The sequence below is a fragment of the Triticum dicoccoides genome, chromosome 5A (genome assembly GCF_002162155.2).
Source record: "Triticum dicoccoides isolate Atlit2015 ecotype Zavitan chromosome 5A, WEW_v2.0, whole genome shotgun sequence".
Lineage (NCBI taxonomy): Eukaryota > Viridiplantae > Streptophyta > Magnoliopsida > Poales > Poaceae > Triticum > Triticum dicoccoides.
Window position 1 is genome coordinate 299,122,979 of NC_041388.1, and position 27,718 is coordinate 299,150,696.

General features: G+C 44.3%; 1 pseudogene; it reads left to right on the forward strand.

The window, feature by feature from the left end:
* On the forward strand, positions 1-27,718 carry LOC119299458 (annotated as a pseudogene).

Here is a 27,718-nt window from a genome sequence, read left to right on the forward strand (position 1 = left end):
ATGCAGTTCTGGTCGCTGCCGGGCACCGAGGAGGCCCTCGGCGACATCGGCCATGTCGACCGGCTGGACTCGCGCACTCTGGAAAGGGGGCACACCAAGACTTTTGCCTTCTGGCTCTGGGTCTGGGATGTTGCTCACATCCCCACCAAGCGCTCTCTCTGGGTGCTCAAGCGGGGCGCGGCTCAGGCTGACGAGATCATCGACCTTGCACCCGCTGATCGTCGCATCCCTCTACCACCCGGGGTTCGGTGCCACGACCTGCTGATCCACGTGGACCTGTTGCAAGACTGTACACCCCTCTCTCCACGCTCCTCCCACTCCGGGTAGAGTGGGCTGCCCTCCTCGGATCAAGACCATGACTGCCCCTTCCCGCGCATCGAGCCTGGCACCTGGATGGCCCACGTCAAAGATGGATAGGGCAGGGCCCGCAACAGGGCGCCGCATGTTCGGGCTACAGGCTGTGGCCCTGTGCTCAGAGGGGGAGGTCGCGACCATGATGAGGACGGCGGAAGCGGCGGCTCCGGACGATCATGGGGGGACCGTCTGCTCGGCCGCGGCTGCCATGCTAGGAACAGTGGCGAGGATGTCATCAAGAAGGCACACCGCCGTCGCAGCAGAATGCCACTCGGCCATCGCCACACGGCTGGTTGACTGATAACCCACAAGTATAGGGGATCACAACAGTTTTCGAGGGTAGAGTATTCAACCCGAATTTATTGATTCGACACAAGGGGAGCCAAAGAATATTCTCAAGTATTAGCAGCTGAGTTGTCAATTGAACCACACCTGGAAACTTAATATCTGCAACAAGGTATTTAGTAGCAAAGTAATATGATAGTAGTGGTAACGGTAGCAAAAGTAATGTTTTTGGAATTTTGTAGTGATTGTAACAATAGCAACGGAAAAGTAAATAAGCGAAGAACAATATATGGAAAGCTCGTAGGCAATGGATCGGTGATAGAGAATTATGCCGATGTGGTTCATCATGTAACAGTCATAACCTAGGGTGACACGGAACTAGATCCAATTCATCAATGTATTGTAGGCATGTATTCCGAATATAGTCATACATGCTTATGGAAAAGAACTTGCATGACATCTTTTGTCCTACCCTCTCGTGGCAGCGGGGTCCTAGCGGAAACTGATATTAAGGCCTCCTTTTAATAGAGTACCGGACCAAAGCATTAACACATAGTGAATACATGAACTCCTCAAACTATGGTCATCACTGGAAGTGGTCCCAATTATTGTCACTTCGGGGTTGCCGGATCATAACAGATAGTAGGTGACTATAGACTTGCAAGATAGGATCAAGAACACTCATATATTGATGAAAACATAATAGGTTCAAATATGAAATCATGGCACTCGGGCCCTAGTGACAAGCATTAAGCATAGCAAAGTCATAGCAACATCAGTCTCAGAACATAGTGGATACTAGGGATCAAACCCTAACAAAACTAACTCGATTACATGATAAATCTCATCTAACCCATCAGCGTCCAGCAAGCCTACGATGGAATTACTCACGCACGGTGGTAAGCATCATGAAATTGGTGATGGAGGATGGTTGATGATGACGATGGCGACGGATTCCCCTCTCCGGAGCCCCGAACGGACTCTAGATCAGCCCTCCCAAGAGAGTTTAGGGCTTGGCGGCGGCTCCGTATTGTAAAACGCGATGAATCTTTCTCTCTGATTTTTTTTCTCTCCAAACACGAATATATAGAGTTGGAGTTGAGGTCAAAGGAGCTCCAGGGGGCCCACGAGGTAGGGGGGCATGCCCAGGGGGGCAGGCGCGCCCCCACCCTCGTGGCTAGGGTGTTCCCCCTAGTCTTGATCTTCTGACAGTATTTTTTATTATTTCCAAAAATAATCTCCGTGAAGTTTCAGGTCATTCTGAGAACTTTTGTTTCAAATAACACGATGGCAATTCTGCTGAAAACAGCGTCAGTCCGGGTTAGTTCCATTCAAATCATGCAAGTTAGAGTCCAAAACAAGGGCAAAAGTGTTTGGAAAAGTAGATACGACGAAATCGTATCAACTCCCCCAAGCTTAAACCTTTGCTTGTCCTCAAGCAATTCAGTTGACAAACTGAAAGTGATAAAGAAAAACTTTTACAAACTCTGTTTGCTCTTGTTGTTGTAAATATGTAAATCCAGCATTCAAGTTTTCAGCAAAGATTATAAGCTAATCATATTCACAATAACGCTTAGGTCTCATGTTTACTCATATCAATGGCATAATCAACTAGCGAGCAATAATAATAAATCTCGGGTGACAACACTTTCTCAAAAAAATCATAATATGATATAACAAGATGGTATCTCGCTAGCCCTTTCTGAGACCGCAAAACATAACTGCAGAGCACCTTTAAAGATCAAGGACTGACTAGACATTGTAATTCATGGTAAAAGAGATCCAGTCAAGTCATACTCGATGTAAACTAATCAGTAATGAATGCAAATGACAGAGGTGCTCTCCAGCAGGTGCTTTTTTAATAAGGGGAGGATGACTCAGCATAAAAGTAAATAGATAGGCCCTTCGCAGAGGGAAGCAGGGATTTGTAGAGGTGCCAGAGCTCGGTTTTGAAATAGAGATGAATAATATTTTGAGCTGTATACTTTCATTGTCAACATAACAACCAAGAGATGGCGATATCTTCCATGCAACACACATTATAGGCGGTTCCCAAACAGAATGGTAAAGTTTATACTCCCCCTCCACCAACAAGCATCAATCCATGGCTTGGTCGAAACAACGAGTGCCTCCAACTAACAAGAGTCCCAGGGGGAGTTTTGTTTGCAATTATTTTGATTTGATTTGCATAAAGCATGGGACTGGGCATCCCGGAGACCAGCCATTTTGTCGTGAGTGAGGAGCGGAGTCCACTCCTCTTAAGAATAACCCGCCTAACATGGAAGATACGGACAACCCTAGTTGATACATGAGCTATTCGAGCATACAAAACATGATACTTATTTGAAGGTTTAGAGTTTGGCACATACAAATTTACTTGGAATGACAAGTAGATACCGTATATAGGAAGGTATAGTGGACTCATATGGAACAACTTTGGGGTTTATGGAATTGGATGTACAAGCAGTATTCCTGCTTAGTAAAAGTGCAGGCTACCAAAAGACTGGGAAGCGACCAAGTAGAGAGCGACAACAACCATGAACATGCATTAAAGTTAATGAACATTGAGTGCAAGCATGAGTAGGATATAATCCACCATGAACATAAATATCGTGAAGGCTATGTTGATTTTGTTTCAACTACATGCGTGAACATGTGCCAAGTCAAGTCACTTAAATCATTCAGAGGAGGATACCCCCTATCATACCACATCACAACCATTGAGGGAGTCCTGGATTAGGGGGTATCCGGACAGCCGGACTATATCCTTTGGCCGGACTATTGGACTATGAAGATACAAGATTGAAGACTTCGTCCCGTGTCCGGATGGGACTCTCCTTGGCGTGGAAGGCAAGCTTAGCAGTACGGATATGTAGATCTCATTCCTTGTAACCGACTCTGTGTAACCCTAGCCCCCTCCGGTGTCTATATAAACCGTAGGGTTTAGTCCATAGGACCAACAACAACAATCATACCATAGGCTAGCTTCTAGGGTTTAGCCTCTTCGATCTCGTGGTAGATCAATTCTTGTACTACTCATATTATCAAGATCAATCAAGCAGGACGTAGGGTATTACCTCCATCAAGAGGGCCCGAACCTGGGTAAACATCATGTCCCCCGTCTCCTGTTACCATCCGCCTAGACGCACAGTTCGGGACTCCCTACCCAAGATCCGTCGGTTTTGACACCGACTTTGGTGCTTTCATTGAGAGTTCCTCTGTGTCATCATCATTAGGCTGGATGGATCCTTCAATCATCGATAGTGATGCAGTCCGGGGTGAGACTTTTCTCCTCGGACAGATCTTCGTATCTGGCGGCTCCGCACTGCGGGCCAACTCGCTTGGCCATCTGGAGCAGATCGAGAGTTACGCCCCGGGCCACCAGGTCAGGTTTGGAAGCTTAAACTACACGGCCGACATCCGTGAAGACTTGATCTTCGACGGATTCGAGCCCCTGCCGAGTGCGCCGCACAGTCACGATGAGCATGATTTAGCTCTACCATCAGATAGTGTTTTGGAGACCGCACCGGCAACCGCTCCGACCCTTAATTCGGAGCCAATTGTGCCATCCATGGCAGGTGGATAGACCCCGCCACGGAGGCCGCATTCTCAGCGGCGATCGAGCCGAGTTCGACCTTACCCTTCACAGGAGCCGTGACGCTGAACTGCCGGATTCTTCCCCGGCCACGGACTCCGAACCGCCTGCGCCCGTGCCTATCGAATCCAACTGGGCGCCAATCATGGAGTTCACCTCCATGGATATCCTTCAGCACTCGCCCTTTGGCGACTTACTGAACTCATTAAGGTCTCTCTCCTTGTCAGAAGAGTCCTGGCCAAACTATGGCCGGCCAGATCGGGATGCGGACGACGAAGAAATTCGCCGCCCACCCACCACCCACTTAGTAGCCACTATCGACGATTTGACCGACATGCTCGCCTTCGACTCCGAAGACATCGACGGTATGGACGACGATGCAGGAGACGAACAGGAGCCACTGCCCATAGGGCACTGGACGCCCACTTCATCATATCATGTATACATGGTGGACACACCCAAAGAAAACAACAACGAGGAAGGGAAGGACGCAGCGAAGGATCGTTCCCTCGAGAAGCGGTCAAAGCGGCGGTGTAAGCGCCGCTCCAAATCCCACCTCGGCGGAAACAACGATCATATAGACCCAGCAATAGAGCAGGGTGAGCCAGCGGACGACAAAAACGGCATTGAACCACCGTCCGACCACGGCAACACGGAGAATCAAACCGAACAACCCGACTCCGGCGAAGATAATAGTCCGGATGACATCACACCGGACAGGCACCCGGAGCAACAGAATACCCATCAAAGGCTTGTTGCCACTATGAGGAGTCTGAAAAAGCAGAAGCAAAGGCTCAGGGCTGCACAAGACACACTCAGAATTAGATGGAGTGAAGTACTCAACACTGCAGCAAAGTACGGCGGTAGTCGCCACACAAAGAGCTACCCGAAGCGAAAGCTGATACCTGAATTCGATGAGGAGGCCTTAGATCCCCCGCAATCAAAAAACAAAATAGCCATCCGGTCGGATAGACGACCTGGTGGCCAACATAGAGCGGTAAACGACGCCGCACACAAGCCAGTACGCGATCCACGTGAGGGCTCGCATCAAAAGGACGGTGCAACCAGATCCATCTACGGGCCAAGCAAGCGTGCTCCAGCACGCAATGCAACACAACAAAAATCTGAACACAATGGTACACCCAAATACAGGGGTGTCGCACACCCCCTATGTTTCACCGATGAGGTGTTGGACCATGAATTTCCAGAGGGATTCAAACCTGTAAACATAGAGGCATACGACGGAACGACAGACCCTGGGGTCTGGATTGAGGACTACATCCTCCATATCCACATGGCTCGAGGAGACGATCTCCACGCCATCAAGTACTTACCCCTCAAGGTCAAAGGGCCAGCTCGGCACTGGCTTAAAAGCCTCCCCGAAAACTCCATTGGAAGCTGGGAAGAGCTCGAAGACGCTTTTCGGGCAAATTTTCAAGGGACCTATGTCCGACCACCGGATGCAGACGATTTAAGTCATATAACTCAACAGCCCAGAGAGTCAGCCCGAAAGCTTTGGAACAGGTTTCTCACTAAAAAGAACCAAATAGTCGACTGTCCGGACGCCGAAGCCTTAGCAGCTTTCAAGCACAACGTTCGAGACGAATGGCTTGCCAGACACCTCGGCCAAGAAAAGCCGAGAACAATGGCAGCATTAACAAGCATCATGAACCGCTTTTGCGCGGGCGAGGACAGCTGGTTAGCCCGATGCAGAACTAGCGACCCAAGTACATCCGAAGTCAGGGACGGTAACGGGAAGCCACGACGCAGCAAAAACAAGCGCCGAAATAAAGAAGACAGCCCGAAGAGCACGGCGGTAAACGCCGGATTCAGAAGCTCTTGGCCAGGTCAGCAAAAGCTGCCCTCCAAAAGCAACAGAGACGAACTGTCCAGCCTGAACAAGATTCTGGACAAACTATGTCAGATCCACAACACCTCCGATAAACCTGCAAATCATACCCATAGAGAATGTTGGGTCTTCAAGCAGTCCGGCAAACTCAACGCCGAACACAAGGGGCATGATACACCAAGCGAAGACAAGGAAGAGCCTCGCAAGAAAAGCACTGGGGAACAGAAGAAATTCCCACCAGAAGTCAAAACAGTAAACGTGTTACACGTGATGAAGGGGAGAAACAAAGCGGCACTCCTAGAGACACATGCCACAGGGCCTATCACTGCGGAGTTCTGTCACTGGTCGTCCAAACCGATCACCTTTGACCATCGAGATTACTCGGCAAGTATCCGGCATGCAGGATGGGCTGCCTTGGTGTTAGACCCGATAATTGACGGATACCACTTCACACAAGTCCTGATGGACAGCGGCAGTAGTTTAAACCTGATATATCAGGACACATTCCGCAAAATGGGGATAGACCCAACAAAAATCAGCCATAGCAATACTACCTTTAAAGGAGTAATGCCACGCCCAGAAGCCCATTGTACGGGCTCCCTGCTACTAGAGGTTATATTCGGCTTTCCCGATAACTTCCGCAGCGAAAAGTTAACCTTCCACATCGCTCCGTCCCAAAGTGGCTATCAAGCACTGCTCGGACGCGAAGCTTTCGCTCGCTTGAACGCAATACCGCATTACGCTTCTCTCATGCTTAAGATGCCCGGTCCACGTGGCATCATTACAGTAAATGGAAATATTGAGCGCTCCTTGCGCGCGGAAGACCGTGCGGCTGCCTTGGTAGCCGCACACTAGACGGCCTCACCAACTAGAGCATCTGACAGGTCGTTAAGACCACGGACACGGTTAGACGAGTCTGGTGTAGCTATATATAATTGATACAGGTTTGATGGCTATACCCCTACAACAATACAAGGGGCTCAACGCGTGTGAACAAGTGACAATTAGGCTCAACTTTACTCATCTGGAACTATACATGGTTTATTTAGTATAACCTACCTTTTGCATGACAACTTTTCAACTAAGTTCCTCTCTTTTTCAGATGACCATCGTGCTACACCCGTCCAGGATATGGCACAACGGAGACACAGGCGCAAACATGCAGCAGGGACCCGTTCCAAGGATTCTTTTTAGATTAAGACCCTGCGTAAACCTTTTTTACTGTCTCTTGTTGATACACATCCCTCGGATTCTTAGTACAACTGAGAAGGATTCTGACGTATTGGCATGTGACCACGTCAGAATATTGCACGTACCTGGACACCAGGGGATTATTACAAAGGGCACCGTTTAGCCCGGTTTACATCATAAAGACCGAATACCTTAGGGAGTGTTCGGCGTCGCGAGTTTGGCCTTATATGCATCAGCTCCGAATCATGTCTTTGGTCAAATGTTGGGTTTGCCCGGCTCCTGTGTTTTGCTGCCTTACGTTCCGCTCTATCGGCTAGGGCGGCACCAGGAGAACTACTGCGGTTGTGCCCTGGTTCATCCGGACGAGCACCTCGGTAGAGAAAGCCAAAAACTGACTGCCATGATATAGCGTGATACTGGTCAACCACTCGATGACCTAGCGGAATCTTCGGGATTCCTTCGCCTTAACGAAGGGCCATTTCCCGACTAGGCATGTACGCGCCCCGAATTTGGATGAGCGTGGAGCCACCAGGGGCTATATAGTAGCCCCATTGTCAAACTCCTCTGGCTAAGTGAAAGTGTTAAAGCATTATAGTCCAATTGCCTAGTTCGCTGCGCTATCACCTCCTTAATGGACCAAGATGTTGGATCAAGTGTGAACATGCGTCTTCTGCGAGCACCCCCGCATTATATGCGTGGGGGCTGAAGCCGACGACTGCCATCTTTCAGGTTATATACATATATACATAAACAACCACACAGGAGGCATCATAGTACTTTCGGGCAAAAGCATAAAAACAGCCTTGATAAACTCAATAAAACATTGTTTTTCAATGGGAATACATGTCATTAGAACATAATATTCTTCGAGCATTACGCTTCTATCGAACGAGCGCCCTCAAGATCTTCTCGAAAGTAGTGCTCGGCAGGTACTCGGCTCTCGTCCGAATCTTGGGATGCAATGGCGGTGGCCTCCATCTCCGCCCAGTATGTCTTCACACGGGCAAGGGCCATCCGCGCACCCTCTACGCACGCCGACCTCTTCATCGCGTTGATGTGCGGCACCGCACCAAGGAACTGCTACACCAAACTAAAATAACTATTCGGCTTTGGCCTTTCCGGCCACAGATGATCCACAACAGACCTCATGGCGAGTCCGGACAATCTATTCAGCTCGGCCCATTCGGCCAACCGACTAGTCAATGGAAGCGGACGCTCTGGAACGTTAAATTGTGACCAGAACAGCTTTTCCACTTCGCGATCTTTTTGATCTCGGAAGTATTCGGCCGCATCGGCAGCACTCGTCGCTAAGTCCAGATATGCGTCCGCAGAACTCCATAGCCGGTCCAAAGGGGCGTACCGAGGATCTCCAAACTTCATCCGCAGCATAAAGGGCTTCCCAGCCGCGATATCCCCAGCTTGACGCAGCTCCTCCTTCATCGCTCTCATTGCAGAGCGGGTGTCTTAGGTCGCCATCGTGGCCTTCTCCAGGTCTGTCCTCTTCGCTCGATCTTCCTTTTCAACAATCTCGTAACGGTCAGCGGCGTTCTTCAATTCCACAACCATCCTGGCTATTTCCTCCTTGCTTTGGCAGTGAGCAACCTGTTCGGCTTTCAGCTCCTCGATTGCCTTTAGGGCAACCACATCGCTTTTCCTGGCTTGTTCTTTGGCTCGGGCAAGTTCCGCCTGAAGGTTCTCCATGGCTGCAGCTTCATCTGCATTCACACACATGTTATAGATACTGGCATCATGCTCCTCTTCCCATGTGTCACCGAAGGAATCACATACCCTGTGCCTCGTCAAGCCGCTTGTTGACAAGTACGATGTCGGCGTCTGCCACGTCAAGCTGCCGCTTTAGCTCGGCAGACTCATCAGTCCGGCTGGCCACCGGACCCTCCGCCACCTGCATATTAAGGCAGCACGATTATTCCTGGGACTATGATCCTCTGTGCGCTGTCGTCTTCGACAACACCCAGAGTCTCAGGGGCTACTATCTACACAGGGCACATCTAAAAATGTGCGGTACTGTCAAAAATGTACATCATTTCGCGTACCTCAAAACCCGTCAGTAGACTCATAAAGGCTTCATGCAACCCGCTTTCGGCGGACAAAATCCTTTCAATCACCGTACCCATCAACGTGCGGTGCTCTTCTGAGATAGCCGCTTGCTCTAGCAGATCCCTCAGTACGTCTGACCGTACACCAGACGGTGCCGAACTCTTTCGATTGCCCTCTACAAGAGCCGGATACTGTGGACTTCGGGTGGCCATAGGATTACCTTCTGGCCTTGCCGGATCAGGAGAAACCCTCCGCGACGACACCTCGGGGTCGCCCGCCCCATGAGGCGGTATGGCAGGGGAGGCGTTTCGCTCTCCATCATCTCTGGAAGAAGATCCCCTAAAGACGAGCTCTGCTAAGAAGGGCTAAGATCCAAACTGCAAGATAAATGCTTTGGTTATTTTCCTCAGAAGTAAGGCGAGATATTTTCATTATTAAGTACCCTTTTACTTACAGCTCGGTGGAGGGCTGATCCCCTTGAGGGCATAGTGCGGCCGGGGTTTCCCCCAGGGCAGGACCCTCCGGCGAAGATTTCTTCCCCCGTTTGGAGACCGTGGTCTCCGGGTCCTCAGAGGCATTCCTCTTCCTTCCCTGGGGAGAGGAAGTTTCAGTTCCTCCTCCCCGGTTAACATCCTTCGCTGAGGCGCTAGCCTCCTTGTCCCCCCCTTTATCTTCTCCTGAGGGCGCTTGATAAGGCGCGATCTCCAGCATCCTAGTTAGCACGGGATTTGGTGATGTCTCAGGGAGGGGGCCGGACACCTGATCAACTTTTCCTTTGCTATCCATTCCTGGTCAAAGAGCGGCTTTTTTATGGCAACGTTGTGATAAACAAACAGACAGTGTGTTCGGATGCGGGGCTACTTACTTGGGTATCCGGGCGATTGCAGCTCAGACCTGCATCCTCAGTGATGTCCGGACACATTATTTGTGGTCCGAAGAACAATTTGTACATCTCCTCGGGTGTCATGCCAAGGAAGTGTTGAATAGCTCGCGGTCCTTCCGGGTTGAATTCCCACATGCGAAGGGGCCGGTGTTTGCAAGGCTGGACTCGACGAACTAGCATAACTTGCAATACCATAACCAGACTGAAATCTCTCTCAAAGAGATCTCGGATACGGCTTTGCAGTATTGGTACGTCCTTGGCTGGACCCCAGCTCAGCCCCCTGCTGATCCATGACGTCAGTTGTGGTGGGGGCCTGAGCGAAAGGTGGGGGCAGCTACCCACTTGGCACTTCGGGAGCTGTGATGTAGAACCACCCCGCTGCCACAATCCGGACACCTCTGGGAAGCTACCCTCAGGCCATGGAGCGTCAGCAATTTTGCTTATTAAAGCGCCTCCGCACGCTGCGTGCTGCCCCTCGATCATCTTCGGCTTCACATCGAAGGTCTTGAGCCACAGGCCGAAGTGAGGGGTAATGCGGAGGAAGGCCTCACATATGACAATAAATGACGAAATGTGAAGAAGGGAATCTGGGGCCAGATCGTGAAAATCTAGCCCATAATAGAACATAAGACCCCTAACAAAGGGATCCAGAGCGAGGCCTAGTCCCCAGAGGAAGTGGGAGACGAACACGACGCTCTTGTTGGGTTCAGGAGTAGGGACGACCTTCCCTCGGGCAGGCAGCCAATGCAAAATTTCGGCGGTCAGATATCTGGCCTCTCTCAACCTCTTGATGTCCTCCTCCGTGACGGAGGAAGGCATCCACCGACCTTGAAGGTTGGCTTCAGACATAGTTGAAGGTCCGAAGCACCCGACCTGAGTTTTGGGTGTTAGAACTCTAGGCGGGGAAGGATTTGATTGAGCACGAGAGGGAAAAAAGAAAAAGCCTTGTCCCCTTTATAAAGATGGTGAATATCAAGCGTCCTCCTCGTGGCCTTTTGGGACTTGCCTAAGATCTAGGAGTCCTACCAATAGGCACGGTTGGGTTACCCATATCTGTATTGATGAGAATCCCGTAATAAAGGGGACACGATCTCTGCTTCGACAAGATGTGCCAAGGAAACCGCCTCGCGAAACACGCTGAGATTGGTTATGAAAAACGATTCGAATAAAGACCTGGCTGTGGTGTGATGTCACACTACGGGGTACGTCAGCAGATTAGATTTATGGAAATATTATTCTCTCTACGGTGGTATGTGGAACTTGTTTTGCAGAGCTGAACATGATCCTCGTGTTCAAAATCTTCTATGAAGTATTCGGAGGAGGAACCCGCCTTGCAATGCCGAAGACAATCTGCGTGCCGGAGTCATCGTCATTGAAGCCTGGTTCAGGGGCTACTAAGGGAGTCCTGGATTAGGGGGTATCCGGACAGCTGGACTATATCCTTTGGTCGGACTGTTGGACTATGAAGACACAAGATTGAAGACTTCGTCCCGTGTCCGGATGGGACTCTCCTTGGCATGGAAGGCAAGCTTGGCAGTACGGATATGTAGATATCCTTCCTTGTAACCGACTCTGTGTAACCCTAGCCCCCTCCGGTGTCTATATAAACCGAAGGGTTTAGTCCGTAGGACCAACAACAACAATCATACCGTAGGCTAGCTTCTAGGGTTTAGCCTCTACGATATCGTGGTAGATCAACTTTTGTACTACTCATATTATCAGGATCAATCAAGCAGGACATAGGGTATTACCTCCATCAAGAGGGCCCGAACCTGGGTAAACATCGTGTCCCCCGTCTCCTGTTACCATCCGCCTAGACGCACAGTTCGGGACCCCCTACCCGAGATCCGCCGGTGTTGACACCGACAACCATTTTAATAGCATGTTGGCATGCAAGGTAAACCATTATAAGCTCCTAGATAATTAAGCATGGCGTAAGAAACTATGATCTCTAATTGTCATCGCAAAGATGTTTATTCATAATAGGCTGAATCTGGAACGATGAACTAATCATATTTACAAAAAGAAGAGAGGTCGAGTTCATACCAGCTTCTCCCATCTCAATCAGTTCATCATCTATCGTCATAATTGCCTTTCACTTGCACGACCGAACGACGTGGATAATAAAAATAGTGCACGTGCATTGGACTAAGCAGGAATCTGCAAGCATTCAATAAATAGGAGAAGACAAGGCAATATGGACTCCTGGTTAAATCAACAATAATGCATATAGGAGTCACTTCAACAATTTAATTATGGTCTTCTCCTATCGACCCCCCAAGAAAAGAAAAGAAATAAAACTATATACACAGGAAAGCTCCCAACAAGCAAAAATAAGAACACGAAATCTTTTTGGGTTTTCTTTTTAATTACTACTACAAACATGGGAAGTAAACTAATTAAAAGCTATAACTAATTTTTTTGTTTTGTTTTTCTTAAGGTTTATTAAACACACAAGAAAAAAGAAATAAAAAGGAAATAAATTAGCATGGATAATACAGTGAAAAAGTATGAGTACCGACAACTAGCAATGAGTGTGTGAACATGAATGTAATGTCGGTGGGAAATACGTACTCCCCCAAGCTTAGGCTTTTGGCCTAAGTTGGTCTAATGCCACGGATGGCCTGGAGGATATCCAAAGTTGTAGTTGGGGTCGTACTGAGATGCAGCAGTCATTACATCGTGGGCTACAGTTTGGAGGCGAGCTATCTCAGCCCTCCTCTTATACTCTTCTACCTCCTCTCTGGTTATAAAATATCTCCCTTTTGCCTGAAAATCAAAGAAAGTAGAAGCAGGGGGAGCGACGTGATAGGTGCGTCATCTGTCAAAGATTAGTCAGTACTGGAAGAACTGTTCGTTCCTCTCAACAAACTGATGACGAACCATAGCCTCATAATCCAAATAAGCAGGAGGCAACTCAATATCTTCCTCACATATGGTTATACCAAGAAAATTAGCTATGCGGGTTGCATAAATTCCACCAAAGAAATCTCCATTAAATCTATTAAGATGCAACCTACGTGCAATAATGGCTCCCAAATTATAAGATTTATCTCCTAACACAGCACTCCTAAGAATACTAAGGTCAGGGACACACATGTGACATGCTTCATCTTTACCATTAATGCATCTACCCATGAAGAGAGCAAAATAATGTATAGTAGGAAAGTGAATGCTCCCTATGGTAGCTTGTGCTATATCTCTAGATTCCCCCATAGTTATACTAGCAAGAAAATCTCTAAATTCATATTTGTGAGGTTCACTAGCACTACCCCATTGTGAAAGTTTGCAAGCAGTGGTAAAGTCCTCTAAGTCCATAGTGTAAGAATTTTCATAAAGATCAAACAGGACAGTTTGAAAATTGTGTGAAGATGAAAATTCAAACCTCCTCACAAAGGAACTAGTGAGATAGTGGTACCGACGGCACTTTTCTTCCTCAAAGCTCACAAGATCAGCATTACGCAAATATGCGTTAAATTCTTCCTTAATTCCTGCACGATCCATGAAGTCCTCTGAAGGCCATTCACAAGACCGCACTGGAGCGTCCCTTGGTGGCTCATCATCAGCATCACGCAGTGCAAGCCTAGGTCCTTGTTTCGTTGAAGAACCACCTTGGTACATTTTCCTAAACATATTTCTTCCTCTGAAAAATTTCTGAAATTTTTAGTAACTTCAAATAAAAGTAAACCAAACTCAACAATATTGATAGCAACTACTCCTACAAATGCCTAGAGGCAATATCATGGATCAAAACTACTTTTGACCATATAAATTTGACATGCAAGCTCAAGAACAGGGTCACCTAAGCAGCAAAAATATGCAATGAATAAAGCACTAGAACAAAAACTAATTGGACCATTAGAGGAGTCACATACTTAGGAACAATCCCCCAAAGTAGTTTTGTGAGAGGTGCTTTGAGCAAGGAGATCAAAAATCGCAGCAAAAGGGGCTAGAACTCGTGCTTGAGCTGGATAATGGTGTTTGTGGGAGGAAGGAGTGTGTGGGTGCAGGAATAAGTGGAGGAGGGGCCACCGTGGGCCCACGAGGCAGGGGGCGCGCCCAGGGGGTAGGGCGCGCCCTCCACCCTTGTGGCCAGGTGGATGCCCCCCTGCTGTGTTCTCAGTGCCAAATATTCTCAAATATTCCAGAAAAAATCATATTTAAATTTCAGGGCATTTGGAGAACTTTTATTTTCGGGGTATTTTTATATTGCGCGGATAATTCAGATAACAGACAGAAAATATGATTTTTACTTTATTTAATATAAATAACAGAAAGTGAAAGGAGGGTACAGAAAGTTGTGCTTTGTAACTTCATCCATCTCATGATCATGAAAAGGAATCCATTAACAAGGTTGATCAAGTCTTGTTAACAAACTCATTCCGAATAATATGGAACCAGAGAAATTTCGAATAACACTATGTTACCTCAACGGGGATATGCACATCCCCAATAATTAGAATATCATATTTCTTCTTGACAGTAGGAAAAGGAAATTCAAAACCTCCAAAAATAATCGATGGAACTTTTCCAATAGAATTAATACTATGAACTTGAGGTTGTTTCCTCGGAAAGTGTACCGTATGCTCATTGCCATTAACATGAAAAGTGGCATTGCCTTTGGGGCAATCAATAACAGCTCCTGCAGTATTCAGAAAGGGTCTTCCAAGAATAATAGACATACTATCGTCCTCGGGAATATCAAGAATAACAAAGTCCGTTAAAATAGTAACGTTTGCAACTACAATAGGCACATCCTCACAAATACCGACAGGTATAGCAGTTGATTTATCAACCATTTGCAAAGATATTTCAGTCGGTGTCAACTTATTCAAATCAAGTCTACGATATAAAGAGAGAGGCATAACACTAACGCCGGCTCCAAGATCACATAAAGCAGTTTTAACATAGTTTCTTTTAATGGAGCATGGTATAGTGGGTACTCCTGGATCTCCTAACTTCTTAGGTATTCCACCCTCAAAAGTGTAATTAGAAAGCATGGTGGAAATTTCAGCTTCCGGTATCTTCCTTTTATTAGTGACAATTTCTTTCATGTACTTAGCATAAGGATTCATTTTGAGCATATCAGTTAATCGCATACGCAAAAAGATAGGTCTAATCATTTCAGCAAAGCGGTCGAAATCCTCATCATCCTTTTTCTTGGATGGTTTGGGAGGAAAAGGCATGGGTTTTTGAACCCATGGTTCTCTTTTTTTATCATGTTTCCTAGCAACAAAGTCTCTCTTATCATAACGTTGATTCTTTGATTGTGGGTTATCAAGATCAACAACAGGTTCAATTTCAATATCATTATCATTGCTAGGTTGAGCATCATGAACATTATCATTAACATTATCGCTAGTTTTAGGTTCATTACAAGATTGTGTTTCAGCATCAGAAATAGAAATATCATTTGGATTCTCAAGTGTTTTAGCAATAGGTTCACTAGAAGCATGCAAAGTCCTATCATTTTTCTTTTTTCTTCCTTTTAGAAGGACTAGGTGCATCTATATTATTTCTCTGAGAATCTTGCAAAATTCTCTTAGGGCGGCCTTCAGGATACAAAGGTTCCCGAGTCATTTTACCAGTTCTAGTAGCCACTCTAACAGCATAGTCCTTATTCTTACTATTTAATTCATTGAGCAAATCATTTTGAGCTTTAAGTACTTGTTCTACTTGAGTGGTAACCATAGAAGCATGTTTACTAATAAGTTTAAGTTCACCTTTGATATTAGCCATATAATCACCCAAGTGTTCAAGCATATCAGCACTGTGTTTTAATTCCTACCAAAATAAGCATTGAAGTCTTCTTGCTTAACCATAAATTTATCAAACTCATCTAAGCATGGGCTAGCAAACTTGGTGAATGGGATTTCAGCTTTATCATATCTATAGAGAGAATTTACCTTTACTACATGTGTCGGGTTATCAAGACCATGGGTTTCTTCAATAGGTGATGGATTAAAACCATATATTTCTTCAACAGGCGGTAAATTAAGACCATGTATTTCTTCAATAGGAGGTAAATTCTTAACATCTTCAGCTTTAATACCTTTTTCTTTCATAGATTTCTTTGCCTCTTGCATATCTTCAGGACAGAGAAATAGAACACCCCTTTTCTTCAGAGTTGGTTTAGGAATAGGCTCAGGAGCTGGCTCAGGAAGTGTCCAATTCTTTTCATTTGTCAACATATTATTCAATAGAATTTCAGCTTCATCCGGTGTTCTTTCCCTGAAAACAGAACCAGCACAACTATGTAAGTAATCTCTGGAAGCATCAGTTAGTCCATTATAAAAGATATAAAGTATTTCATTTTTCTTAAGAGGATGATCAGGCAAATCATTAAGTAATTGGAGAAGCCTCCCCCAAGCTTGTGGGAGACTCTCTTCTTCAATTTGCACAAAACTATATATATCCCTTAAGGCAGCTTGTTTCTTATGAGCATGGAAATATTTAGCAGAGAAGTAATAAATCATATCCTGGGGACTACGCACACAACCGGGATCAAGAGAATTAAACCATATCTTAGCATCACCCTTTAATGAGAACGGAAATATTTTAAGGATATAAAAGTAGTGAGTTCTCTCATCATTAGTGAACAGGGTGGCTATATCATTTAATTTAGTAAGATGTGCCACAACAGTTTCAGATTCATAGCCATAAAAAGGATCAGATTCAACCAAAGTAATTATATCAGGATCAATAGAGAATTCATAATCCTTATCAGTAACAAAGATGGGTGAAGTAGCATAAGCAGGATCATATTTCATTCTAGCATTCAGAGTTTTTTGTTTAAGCTTAGCTAATAATTTCTTAAGATCACTTCTATCATTGCAAGCAAGAAAGTCTCTTTTAGTTTCTTCATCCATAACATAGCCCTCAGGCACAACAGGTAATTCATATTTATTAGGAGAGCCTTCATAATCACTTTCATCAGTATTATCAGTTTCAATAATTTCATTCTCTCTAGCCCTAGCGAGTTGTTCATCAAGAAATTCACCGAGTGGCATAGTAGTATCAGGCATAGAAGTAGTTTCATCATAAGTATCATGCATATCAGAAGTGGCATCATCAATAATATGCGACATATCAGAATTAATAGCAGAAGCAGGTTTAGGTGTCGCAAGCTTACTCAAAATAGAAGGTGAATCAAGTGCAGAGCTAGATGGCAGTTCCTTACCTCCCCTCGTAGTTGAGGGATAAATCTTGGTTCTTGGATCTTTCAAGTTCTTCATAATGATAAGCAGATATAAATCCCAAGTGACTCAAAGAATAGAGCTATGCTCCCCAGCAACGGTGCCAGAAAATAGTCTTGATTACCCACAAGTATAGGGGATCACAATAGTTTTCGAGGGTAGAGTATTCAACCCAAATTTATTGATTCGACACAAGGGGAGCCAAAGAATATTCTCAAGTATTAGCAGCTGAGTTGTCAATTCAACCACACCTGGAAACTTAATATCTGCATCAAGGTATTTAGTAGCAAAGTAATATGATAGTAGTGGTAACTGTAGCAAAAGGTAACGATAGCAAAAGTAATGTTTTTGGTATTTTGTAGTGATTGTAACAATAGCAACGGAAAAGTAAATAAGCGAAGAACAATATATGGAAAGCTCGTAGGCAATGGATCGGTGATAGAGAATTATGCCAGATGTGGTTCATCATGTAACAGTCATAACCTAGGGTGACATAGAACTAGCTCCAATTCATCAATGTAATGTAGGCATGTATTCCGAATATAGTCATACGTGCTTATGGAAAAGGACTTGCATGACATCTTTTGTCCTACACTCCCGTGGTAGCGGGGTCCTAGCGGAAACTAAGGGATATTAAGGCCTCCTTTTAATAGAGTACCGGACCAAAGCATTAACTCATAGTGAATATATGAACTCCTCAAACTACAGTCATCACCGGAAGTGGTCCCGATTATTGTCACTTCGGGGTTGCCGGATCATAACACATAGTAGGTGACTATAGACTTGCTATATAGGATAAAAAACACTCATATATTGATGAAAACATAATAGGTTCAGATCTGAAATCATGGCACTCGGGCCCTAGTGACAAGCATTAAGCATAGCAAAGTCATAGCAACATGAATCTCAGAATATAGTGGATACTATGGATCAAACCCTAACAAACTAACTCGATTACATGATAAATCTCATCCAACCCATCACCGTTGAGCAAGCCTATGAAGGAATTACTCACGCACGGTGGTGAGCATCATGAAATTGGTGATGGAGGATGGTTGATGATGACGATGGCGACGGATTCCCCTCTCTGGAGCCCCGACGGACTCCAGATCAGCCCTCCTGAGAGAGTTTAGGGCTTGGCGGCGGCTTCGTATCGTAAAACGTGATGAATCTTTCTTCCTGAATTTTTTCTCTCCGAACATGAATATATAGAGTTGGACTTGAGGTCGGAGGAGCTCCAGGGGGGCCACGAGGTAGGGGGGGCGTTCCCCCGCCCTCATGGCTAGGGTGTGGGCCCCTGGTCTTGATCTTTTGCCGGTATTTTTATTATTTCCAAAAATAATCTCCGTGAAGTTTCAGGTCATTCCGAGAACTTTTGTTTCTGCACATAAATAACACCATGGCAATTCTTCTGAAAACAACATCAGTCCGGGTTAGTTCCATTCAAATCATGCAAGTTAGAGTCCAAAACAAGGGCAAAAGTGTTTGGAAAAGTAGATACGATGGAGACGTATCAAATCCCCCATGCTTAAACCTTTGCTTGTCCTCAAGCAATTCAGTTGACAAACTGAAAGTGATAAAGAAAAACTTTTACAAACTCTGTTTGCTCTTGTTGTTGTAAATATGTAAAGCCAGCATTCAAGTTTTTAGCAAAGATTATAAGCTAACCATATTCACAATAATGCTTAGGTCTCATGTTTACTCATATCAATGGCATAATCAACTAGCGAGCAATAATAATAAATCTCAGGTGACAACACTTTCTCAAAACAATCATAATATGATATAACAAGATGATATCTCGCTAGCCCTTTCTGAGACCGCAAAACATAACTGCAGAGCACCTTTAAAGATCAAGGACTGACTAGACATTGTAATTCATGGTAAAAGAGATCCGGTCAAGTCATACACGATGTAAACTAATCAGTAATGAATGCAAATGACAGAGGTGCTCTCCAGCGGGTGCTCTTTTAATAAGGGGAGGATGACTCAGCATAAAAGTAAATAGATAGGCCCTTCGCAGAGGGAAGCAGGGATTTATAGAGGTGCCAGAGCTTGGTTTTGAAATAGAGATGAGTAATATATTGAGCTGTATACATTCATTGTCAACATAACAACCAAGAGATAGCGATATCTTCCATGCTACACACATTATAGGTGGTTCCCAAACAGAATGGTAAAGTTTATACCCCCCTCCACCAACAAGCATCAATCCATGGCTTGCTCGAAACAACGAGTGCCTCCAACTAACAAGAGTCCCAGGGGGAGTTTTGTTTGCAATTATTTTGATTTGATTTGCATAAAGCATGGGACTGGGCATCCCGGAGACCAGCCATTTTCTCGTGAGTGAGGAGCGGAGTCCACTCCTCTTGAGAATAACCCGCCTAACATGGAAGGTACAGACAACCCTAGTTGATACATGAGCTATTTGAGCATACAAAACATGATACTTATTTGAAGGTTTAGAGTTTGGCACATACAAATTTACTTGGAACGACAAGTAGATACCGTATATAGGAAGGTATAGTGGACTCATATGGAACAACTTTGGGGTTTATAGAATTGGATGCACAAGCATTATTCCCGCTTAGTACAAGTGAAGGCTAGCAAAAGACTGGGAAGCGACCAACTAGAGAGCGACAACAGCCATGAACATGCATTAAAGTTAATGAACATTGAGTGCAAGCATGAGTAGGATATAATCCACCATGAACATAAATATCGTGAAGGCTATGTTGATTTTGTTTCAACTACATGCGTGAACCTGTGCCAAGTCAAGTCACTTAAATCATTCAGAGGAGGATACCACCGTATCATACCACATCACAACCATTTTAATAGCATGTTGGCACACAAGGTAAACCACTATAAGCTCCTAGATAATTAAGCATGGCATAAGAAACTATGATCTCTAATTGTCATCGCAAACATGTTTATTCATAATAGGCTGAATCAGGAACGACGAACTAATCATATTTACAAAAACAAGAGAGGTCGAGTTCATACCAGCTTCTCCCATCTCAATCAGTTCATCATATATCGTCATAATTGCCTTTCACTTGCACGACCGAACGATGTGGATAATAATAATAGTGCACATGCATTGGACTAAGATGGAATCTGCAAGCATTCAATAAACATGAGAAGACAAGGCAATATGGACTCCTGGTTAAATCAACAATAATACATATAGGAGTCACTTCAACAATTTAATTATGGTCTTCTCCTATCGACCCCCAAAGAAAAGAAAAGAAATAAAACTATATACACGGGAAAGCTCCCAACAAGCAAAAAGAAGAACAAGAAATCTTTTTGGGTTTTCTTTTTAATTACTACTACAAACATGGGAAGTAAACTAATTAAAAACTACAACTAAATTTTTTTGTTTTGTTTTTCTTAAGGTTTATTAAACACACAAGAAAAAAGCAATAAAAAGGAAATTAATTAGCATGGATAATACAGTGAAAAAGTATGAGCACCTACAACTAGCAATGAGTGTGTGAACATGAATGTAATGTCAGTGGGAAATACGTACTCCCCCAAGCTTAGGCTTTTGGCCTAAGTTGGTCTAATGCCACGGATGGCCTGGAGGATATCCAAAGTTGTAGTTGGGGTCGTACTGAGATGCAGCAGTCATTACATCGTGGGTTGCAGCTTGGAGGCGAGCTATCTCAGCCCTCCTCTTATACTCTTCCGCCTCCTCTCTGGTTATAAAATATCTCCCTTTTTCCTGAAAATCAAAGAAAGTAGAAGCAGGGAGAGCGACATGATAGGTGCATCGTCTGTCAAAGATTAGTCGGTACTAGAGGAACTGATCGTTCCTCTCAACAAACTGATGACAAACCATAGCCTCGTAATCCAAATAAGCAGGAGGCAACTCAATATCATCCTCACGTATGGTTATACCAAGAAAATTAGCTATGCGGGTTGCATAAATTCCACCAAATAAATCTCCATTAAAATGTATTAAGATGTAACCTACATGCAATAATGGCTCCCAAATTATAAGATTTATCTCCTAACACAACACTCCTAAGAATACTAAGGTCAGGGACACACATGTGACATGCTTCATCTTTACCGTTAATGCATCTACCGATGAAGAGAGCAAAATAATGTATAGCAGGAAAGTGAATGCTCCCTATGGTAGCTTGTGCTATATCTCTAGATTCCCCCACAGTTATACTAGCAAGAAAATCTCTAAATTCAGATTAGCGAGGTTCACTAGCACTACCCCATTGTGGAAGTTTGCAAGTAGTGGTAAAGTCCTCTAAGTCCATAGTGTAAGAATTTTCATAAAGATCAAACAGGACAGTTGCGTGAAGATGAAAATTCAAACCTCCTCACAAAGGAACTAGTGAGATAGAGGTACCGACGGCACTTTTCTTCCTCAAAGCTCACAAGAACAACATTACGCTAATACGCGTTAAATTCTTCCTTAATTCCCGCTCGATCCATGAAGTCCTCTGAAGGCCATTCACAAGACCGCACTGGAGCGTCCCTTGGTGGCTCATCATCAGCATCACGCATTGCAAGCCTGGATCCTTGTTTCCTTGAAGAACCACCTTGGTACATTTTCCTAAACATATTTCTTCCTCTGAAAATTTCTGAAATTTTTAGTAACTTCAAATAAAAGTAAACCAAACTCAACAATATTGATAGCAACTACTCCTACAAATGCCTAGAGGCAATATCATGCATCAAAACTACTTTTGACCATATAAATTTGACATGCAAGCTCAAGAACAGGGTCACCTAAGCAGCAAAAATATGCAATGAATAAAGCACTAGAAAGAAAACTAATTGGACCATTGGAGGAGTCACATACCAAGGAACAATCCCCCAAAGCAGTTTTGTGAGAGGTGCTTTGAGCAAGGAGATCGAAAATCGCAGCAAAAGGGGCTAGAACTCATGCTTGAGCTGGATAATGATGTTTGTGGGAGAAGAAGGAGTGTGTGGGTGCAGGAATAAGTGGAGGAGGGCCACCATGGGCCTACGAGGCAGGGGGCGTGCCCAGGGGGGTAGGGCGCGCCCTCCACCCTCGTGGCCAGGTGGATGCCCCCCTGCTGTGTTCTCAGTGCCAAATATTCTCAAATATTCTAGAAAAAATCATATTTAAATTTTAGGGCATTTAGAGAACTTTTATTTTCGGGGTATTTTTATATTGCGCGGATAATCAGATAACAGACAGAAAATACTATTTTTACTTTATTTAATATAAATAACAGAAAGTGAAAGGAGGGTACAGAAGGTTGTGCTTTTTAACTTCATCCATCTCATGATCATCAAAAGGAATCCATTAACAAGGTTGATCAAGTCTTGTTAACAAACTCATTCCGAATAATATGGAACCGGAGAAATTTCGAATAACACTATGTTACCTCAACGGGGATATGCACATCCCCAATAATTAGAATATCATATTTCTTCTTGATAGTAGGAAGAGGAAATTCAAAACCTCCAAAAATAATCGATGGAACTTTTCCAATAGAATTAATACTATGAACTTGAGGTTGTTTCCTCGGAAAGTGTACCGTATGCTCATTGCCATTAGCATGAAAAGTGACATTGCCTTTGGTGCAATCAGTAACAGCTCCTGCAGTATTTAAAAAGGGTCTTCCAAGAATAATAGACATACTATCGGCCTCGGGAATATCAAGAATAACAAAGTCCGTTAAAATAGTAACGTTTGCAACTACAACAGGCACATCCTCACAAATACCGACAGGTATAGCAGTTGATTTATCAGCCATTTGCAAAGATATTTCAGTCGGTGTCAACTTATTCAAATCAAGTCTATGATATAAAGAGAGAGGCATAACACTAATGCCGGCTCCAAGATCACATAAAGCAGTTTTAACATAGTTTCTTTTAATGGAGCATGGTATATTGGGTACTCCTGGATCTCCTAACTTCTTAGGTATTCCACCCTTAAAAGTGTAATTAGCAAGCATGGTGGAAATTTCAGCTTCCGGTATCTTTCTTTTATTAGTAACAATTTCTTTCTTGTACTTAGCATAAGGATTCATTTTGAGCATATCAGTTAATCGCATACACAAAAAGATAGGTCTAATCATTTCAGTAAATCGCTCAAAATCCTCATCATCCTTTTTCTTGGATGGTTTGGGAGGAAAAGGCATGGGTTTTTGAACCCATGGTTCTCTTTCTTTATCATGTTTCCTAGCAACAAAGTCTCTCTTATCATAACGTTGATTCTTTGATTGTGGGTTATCAAGATCAACAGCAGGTTCAATTTCAATATCATTATCATTGCTAGGTTGAGCATCATGAACATTATCATTAACATTATCGCTAGTTTTAGGTTCATTACAATATTGTGTTTCAGCATCAGAAATAGAAATATCATTTGGATTCTCAAGTGTTTTAGCAATAGGTTCACTAGAAGCATGCAAAGTCCTATCATTTTTCTTTTTCTTCCTTTTAGAAGGACTAGGTGCATCTATATTATTTCTCTGAGAATCTTGCAAAATTCTCTTAGGGCGGCCTTCAGGATACAAAGGTTCCCGAGTCATTTTACCAGTTCTAGTAGCCACTCTAACAGCATAGTCCTTATTCTTACTATTCAATTCATTGAGCAAATCATTTTGAGCTTTAAGTACTTGTTCTACTTGAGTGGTAACCATAGAAGCATGTTTACTAATAAGTTTAAGTTCACCTTTGATATTAGCCATATAATCACCCAAGTGTTCAAGCATATCAGCACTGCGTTTTAATTCCTACCAAAATAAGCATTGAAGTCTTCTTGCTTAACCATAAATTTATCAAACTCATCTAAGCATGGGCTAGCAAACTTGGTGAATGGGATTTCAGCTTTATCATATCTATAGAGAGAATTTACCTTTACTACATGTGTCGGGTTATCAAGACCATGGGTTTCTTCAATAGGTGATGGATTAAAACCATATATTTCTTCAACAGGCGGTAAATTAAGACCATGTATTTCTTCAATAGGAGGTAAATTCTTAACATCTTCAGCTTTAATACCTTTTTCTTTCATAGATTTCTTTGCCTCTTGCATATCTTCAGGACAGAGAAATAGAACACCCCTTTTCTTCAGAGTTGGTTTAGGAATAGGCTCAGGAGCTGGCTCAGGAAGTATCCTATTCTTTTCATTTGTCAACATATTATTCAATAGAATTTCAGCTTCATCCGGTGTTCTTTCCCTGAAAACAGAACCAGCACAACTATGTAAGTAATCTCTGGAAGCATCAGTTAGTCCATTATAAAAGATATAAAGTATTTCATTTTTCTTAAGAGGATGATCAGGCAAATCATTAAGTAATTGGAGAAGCCTCCCCCAAGCTTGTGGGAGACTCTCTTCTTCAATTTGCACAAAACTATATATATCCCTTAAGGCAGCTTGTTTCTTATGAGCAGGGAAATATTTAGCAGAGAAGTAATAAATCATATCCTGGGGACTATGCACACAACCATGATCAAGAGAATTAAACCATATCTTAGCATCACCCTTTAATGAGAACGGAAATATTTTAAGGATATAAAAGTAGTGAGTTCTCTCATCATTAGTGAACAGGGTAGCTATATCATTTAATTTAGTAAGATGTGCCACAACAATTTTGGATTCATAGCCGTAAAAAGGATCAGATTCAACCAAAGTAATTATATCAGGATCAATAGAGAATTCATAATCCTCATCAGTAACAAACATGGGTGAAGTAGCATAAGCAGGATCATATTTCATTCTAGCATTTAGAGTTTTTTGTTTAAGCTTAGCTAATAATTTCTTAAGATCACTTCTATCATTGCAAGCAAGAACGTCTCTTTTAGTTCCTTCATCCATAACATAGCCCTCAGGCACAACAGGTAATTCACATTTATTAGGAGAACCTTCATAATCACTTTCATCAGTATTATCAGTTTTAATAATTTCATTCTCTCTAGCCCTAGCAAGTTGTTAATCAAGAAATTCACCGAGTGGCATAGTAGTATCAGGCATAGAAGTAGATTCATCAGAAGCATCATGCATAACAGAAGTGGCATCATCAATAATATGCGACATATCAGAATTAATAGCAGAAGCAGGTTTAGGTGTCACAAGCTTACTCAAAACAGAAGGTGAATAAAGTGTAGGGCTAGATGGCAGTTCCTTACCTCCCCTCGTAGTTGGGGGATAAATCTTGGTTCTTGGATCTTTCAAGTTCTTCATAATGATAAGCAGATATAAATCCCAAGTGACTCAAAGAATAGAGCTATGCTCCCCGGCAACGGCACCAGAAAATAGTCTTGATTACCCACAAGTATAGGGGATCGCAATAGTTTTCGAGGGTAGAGTATTCAACCCAAATTTATTGATTCGACACAAGGGGAGCCAAAGAATATTCTCAAGTATTAGCAGCTGAGTTGTCAATTCAACCACACCTGGAAACTTAATATCTGCAGCAAGGTATTTTGTAGCAAAGTAATATGATAGTAGTGGTAACGGTAGAAAAAGTAATGTTTTTGGTATTTTGTAGTGATTGTAACAATAGCAACGGAAAAGTAAATAAGCGAAGAACAATATATGGAAAGCTCGTAGGCAATGGATCGGTGATAGAGAATTATGCCAGATGTGGTTCATCATGTAACATTCATAACCTAGGGTGACACAGAACTAGCTCCAATTCATCAATGTAATGTAGGCATGTATTCCGAATATAGTCATACGTGCTTATGGAAAAGAACTTGCATGACATCTTTTGTCCTACCCTCCCGTGGCAGCGGGGTCCTAGCGGAAACTAAGGGATATTAAGGCCTCCTTTTAATAGAGTACCGGACCAAAGCATTAACACATAGTGAAGACATGAACTCCTCAAACTACGGTCATCACCGAAAGTGGTCCCGATTATTGTCACTTCGGGGTTGCCGGATCATAACACATAGTAGGTGACTATAGACTTGCTATATAGGATAAAAAACACTCATATATTGATGAAAACATAATAGGTTCAGATCTGAAATCATGGCACTCGGGCCCTAGTGACAAGCATTAAGCATAGCAAAGTCATAGCAACATGAATCTCAGAACATAGTGGATACTAGGGATCAAACCCTAACAAAACTAACTCGATTACACGATAAATCTCATCCAACCCATCACCGTCCAGCAAGCCTACGATGGAATTACTCACGCACGGCGGTGAGCATCATGAAACTGGTGATGGAGGATGGTTGATGATGACGATGGCGACGGATTCCCCTCTCCGGAGACCCGAACGGACTCCAGATCAGCCCTCCCGATAGAGTTTACGGCTTGGCGGCGGCTCCGTATCATAAAACATGATGAATCTTTCTCCCTGATTTTTTCTCTCCGAACACGAATATTTAGAGTTGGAGTTGAGGTCGGAGGAGCTCCAGGAGGGCCACGAGGTAGGGGGGCGCGCCCATGGGGGTAGGCGCGCCCCCACCCTCGTGGCTAGGGTGTGGGCCCCCTTGTGTTGATCATTTGCCAGTACTTTTTATTATTTCCAAAAATAATCTCTGTGAAGTTTCAGGTCATTCCAAGAACTTTTGTTTCTGCACATAAATAACACCATGGCAATTCTGCTGAAAACAGCGTCAATCCGGGTTAGTTCCATTCAAATCATGCAAGTTAGAGTCCAAAACAAGGGCAAAAGTGTTTGGAAAAGTAGATACGACTGAGACGTATCATCGACGCGGCCGCCCCGAAGCTGAGAAGAACTCCGGTGCGCCAGTTCTGCGCGCCACCCCGCCTCTCCCGCTTCGCTCCGTGGCCCCTTGATGATGGAGGTGGACCCGGTGGACCAGTTCTTCTCCTTCTCCGATGATGGCCGCGCCCTCTCCCCGCCCCTGTGCATGGACTGCATGCAGCTGGAATTGGAGAGCGCTATGCATGAAGCCCTGGATGCTCCCCTTGCATTCGAAAATGGTGGCCGCTCCCCACCCCGTCCTTCTGACGAGCCTGCCGAGCTGGAGAGCCCGGAGATGCTGTCGTGTCTGCTGCCCTGCATCAGCTCCCGTGCAGCAGCCACGGTGGGCTTCTAGATGGACACGATCACCCAGAGGGTGGGCGCGATGCAGATCGGCAACAGGTAGGCGTAGGCGGCCGAGCTGTTCGCCGATGTGCCACCTCCGGTCCTCCCAAGCCAGCCGCCCCGCCCTCGCCATTCTGCTCCGCCCAAGTCCAGGGCCACCTCCGCCCCTCCCGCCGTAGTGTTCGTCAGGTGGTCGCGGGCATCTCCACCCCAGTGGCCCAAAGGGCTGTGCTGCGCCTCGTTCAAGAGTTGGGAGAGCTTGGCCCAAAAGACAAGATGACCCCAAAGGCGTGA